The sequence below is a fragment of the Carassius carassius genome, chromosome 7 (genome assembly GCF_963082965.1).
Source record: "Carassius carassius chromosome 7, fCarCar2.1, whole genome shotgun sequence".
NCBI classification, from domain to species: Eukaryota; Metazoa; Chordata; class Actinopteri; order Cypriniformes; family Cyprinidae; genus Carassius; species Carassius carassius.
In genome coordinates, this window is record NC_081761.1 from 5,959,396 (window position 1) to 5,963,680 (window position 4,285).

At 43.2% G+C, this 4,285-nt stretch overlaps 1 long non-coding RNA gene across 1 annotated transcript; it reads left to right on the top strand.

Annotated features, from left to right (window-relative positions):
- The first annotated feature begins 612 nt into the window (after positions 1 to 612).
- Positions 613 to 1,869, top strand: LOC132142994 (uncharacterized). Its single transcript, XR_009434151.1, has 4 exons — positions 613 to 645; positions 1,260 to 1,370; positions 1,464 to 1,558; positions 1,696 to 1,869. It is a non-coding gene; the product is annotated as an uncharacterized LOC132142994 (long non-coding RNA).
- The last annotated feature ends 2,416 nt before the right edge of the window (positions 1,870 to 4,285 follow it).

The following is a 4,285-nucleotide window of genomic DNA, read 5'->3' on the forward strand; positions in this document are numbered from 1 at the left end:
TATAGAAACTTTATCAAATTTATCTAATTTGTATATTTTATGTATGTATACTTTTAATAAATATCAATATTATTATTGTGTATTATATGTCAGTTTATGGTTGGTATTCAGCAAGATTTAAAATAAGTTTTCAAAAATGTTTTATTAATATGATCCGAAAAGCAGAAATGTTATGAAGTATTATTACAAATTAAATTTTTCTGTTCTTCTTATATTAAAAAAAAAATGTGAGAAAAATTTCCTGTGATGAAAAGCTGAATTTTCAGCAGCCATTAGTACAGACTATAATCACACGGTCCTTCAGATATCATTCTAATTAGCTGATTTCCTGCTCAAGAAACATTACTTATTATGTAAAAAAAAAAGCAGTTGTGCTTTTTAATATTTTTTTGTGGTGACATTGCTTACTCTAAAAACGGCATTTGTTTAAAATTAAATTTTCTTTTAAAATATTTTAATCAGCGTTCCTGAATGGCTGGTCAGTGTGTTGCTGTTTCCTTCAAGCCGCTGTTACAACCACATGACCCACAGGCAGCAGATCTTTCTGGGTCTGGTGTCCTCACAGTATCAAGCCCGTCCTGATACGGTCAGACTTATCTCAGTGCTGGAAAGTATTTTTCCAGTGAAGAGGAAGTTCGGAGTAAGGTCAGCAGACATAAACACTCCTACACACAAAAATACAGTAATAGCAGTAATAGGGGGATTTTGTAGCCTGTCTAATGTTAACAAATAGCCTGAAAAGCCTTTTCAGAAAGTCATTTCAGAGCTGAAACAAGTTTTTATAATTGGATACAATATAATACATTTTATTTAATTCATGTAATATGTCATATACTACTGTTCAGACTTTTGGTGTCAGAATAATCATTTGTGTGTGTGTGTGTGTGTGTGTGTGTGTGTAGGTATGATTCAACAAGACTGCATTTATTTGATCATGAAATACTATATTGTGAATTATTATTATTGAACTATAATTACTTAAACGTGCTGTTGTGCACTGATAAAACATGCACTGTAATACTAGGAGCATGTATAAAAAAGTAGATGGGGTCTTTGTTGACTTTAGATCATGTTATGATTGTTGGATAGGAATATTTTTGCAGGACCAACACAGGATGTTGCTGTGGAAACATGTCCTAAATCATGACATTTACAGCGCAGCTGCTGTTTATCATTTTCATTATTCAAAAAATGTTGGATGATCGACTGTACAAATGTTTTATTCATGTTATTTACGAGTTGAATCACTCCATGAGTAGGTGTTTGCTGAGAAAATGGGACTGGAGACGGGATAGAACTGTCACATCTCCCTCCAATCAGAGAGCTTCCCTCTCACCCAGAAAACGTGCAGGAGCCGGTGACCGAGGAAGGTGAGAGACAGAGTTATGCATTGCAGAGATTAATGCCAGTTATGACCAGTTCTGTTCTTTTTAACCTTTTATATTTGCATTTATTGATTTCAGAGGAAGAAATTCTGCTGAGACACAGTGTCAGAGAGAGGGCAGAGTCAAGAGCAATGGAGCATGATGGAGCATGTCTCATCGAGGACCTAAACAGGGTGCCACTGGTTTACACTATATTAACACTTCAGATTTCTATAAAGGCATTATTTAGACCTTCTAAGAAGCTGCTTTCCTTGTTGGGACCAGGAGGTAGGATCCCAAAATAGAGATAACCTGATTCTTGTTTTTCCAGGCCAAACTTCCAAGAGGAATAGAGAATGTGAGGCCACATCTGGAGAACATTGATAATGTTCCGTTACTGGTCCCTTTATTTACAGACTGCACATCACAGAGTAAGACACTTACAAATGCAAACACACACACACAGTGTTACAACATTTATTTATTTATTTATTTTATTTGTTGGTATTTGTCTAAATAAATTAAAAATTAAGTTATAGGCTCTTATGACTCAAATTTTGTTGACAAATGTAGTAATGAAATATTGATAAATTGTATTAATCATTCTGTAAAAATGCATTGAGCAGTTATTTTTGGAAAAAAGTGATTGATCAAAATTGACAGTAAAAAATGACTAAAGTTACATATTATTAAAGTATTAAGCAGCACATTTTTTTTTACGACAATAAGAAATGTTTAGCTACAAATTTAGCTTGCAATCAGAGGTCAAATATATATTTTAAAATATACTGAAAAGTGACGTGACATTCAGCCAAGTATGGTGACCCATACTCAGAATTCATGCTCTGCTTTTAACCCATCCAAAGTGCACACACACACAGAGCAGTGAACACACACACACTGTGAACATACACCCGGAGCAGTGGGCAGCCATTTATGCTGCAGCACCCGGGGAGTAGTTGGGGGTTCGATGCCTTGCTCAAGGGCACCTAAGTCGTGGTATTGAAGGTGGAGAGAGAACTGTACATGCACTCCCCCCACCTACAATTCCTGCCGGCCCGGGACTCGAACTCACAACCTTTCGATTGGGAGTCTGACTCTCTAACCATTAGGCCACGACTTCCCTTAACAAAAGGGAAAGTGTCTTACTAACAAAAATCTTACTGACCCCAAACTTGAATTGTTCACATCCCACTTGTTCCCTTTCAAGGGAACTTCGAACTGCGTCCTCTGAGGGGACACTATGGGGAACACCTCGTCGTGACCCGTGTCTGAAGCATACTTTGAAAAACGCCAACGTGTTGGCCGGCGACAGCCTCTGACGTCACTACCAGCGCGACTATAAATACGCGCCCGTAGGTCCCGTCACTATCTTCTTCGTCTTCATTGACTGTTTTGTTTGAAGCGTGCATCTGAGAAACGACCAAAACGGTAAGAGCGATCTATTATTGCTGTCATGGCATCCACTAGCAGGCGTTTAAACAGTGTGTTCATCCGTGTCAGTGTTATACGGCACACACACTCTTTGCGTCTCTTGTTTGGGCGGAGAGCACGCGCGTGATGTCCTCGAGGGGGCAATCTGCGTGCACTGCGAGCGTTTTTCGGTGAAAAAGCTCCTCTCTCGTTTGCCTCTCTTTTCGAGGAAAGAGGGACAGCCATCTGGATCCCGCGGCTCAGGACCCACCGTTGCCGAGGCACGGAGGAGGATGAGCTCGGGGGGATTACAGGTGGATCTCGCTCAGGAGTGTAGAGAGGAACTTTTTTCCTTTCACACTCTCCGGCGGCAAACGAGAGTGAACTTCGGGAGGAAGATGCGTTGTCATTAACCCTTTCTTGTACTGAAGTTAGTGCTCTGCTGGGTTTTTTCCCAGGAAGAGCAGGAGATGTCTGAGAGTGGAGAAGAAGCTGAGGCTGAGCCTTTCTCAATCCTCCTGCCCTGTGTATGGGGAGCTGTTAGCTGCAGAAGTCGAAAGGGAATGGAAGAGGCCGTTTTTCTCTCACATCCATCGGTTTCAGCATACAAGTTATGCTGATATCGGGGGCATGCACGAAAGCGGCTATGAGAGGATGCCCCCTGTAGGGAGATGCTGGCTAGCTATCTCTCTGTGGGGGAAACGTCCTCTCTCAATTCCCCCTTTTTTAGATCCTGCTTAAATGGCAAAACATACGCAGCAGCAGGTCAGGCGGTGGCTTTGTTGCACACGATGGCAGTGCTTCAGGCTTACCAGGCTGGCCTGCTGAAGGACCTGGATACCGTCGAAAGAAAGGAGTCCAGGTCCGAGCCCGAACAACACAGGGGTCCTGGCCCATCTCGATCTGAGGATCTTAGATGGGCGCAGAAGGCTAGTGTTGCGGCTCGCGCTCCTCCCCCGCCTACGGGCAGGGGCAAGAGGAACCGCGGGTCACAGTGTGGTAAGCAGGGTCTGAGCGACGTGATTCAGACGAGGCTGCGTCCTCGCCCGGGTCAGAGCGGTAGGAAGACCTAGTAGCTCCGGATGTTTTAACCTCTGTTTCAACCTCTGTTTTTTGTCCTCCCCTGCCTAATTCCCCTGTAGCCACCAGCTTTCCACCTGATCGAGGTTAGGTGGACAGTCTCTCACATAACAGTCTCCTACCTGGACCGATGATGTTTTTTGGTTGGGTCTATGTTCATAGCAACCACCTTATTGACGGTCCGGACCAGAAGGGGGCGCCCCGCAAGCGGGACTCCAGTACAGGAGGGTGGGTGAGTACGTAACCCTTGCTCTACCTGTTTATGGGCGTTATGTTGCTGGTGGTTATATGTCTACTAACAATCTCTGTGAGTTTCCTTTACAGTAGCTAGGTGGCCAAAGAATTGGCACAGCACTGCAGGGAATTCCATAGATGTCCGGCCAGGTCACCCTGAGGGGCCGCCTGGCCGCTTGGCGCATCCGGGGAGG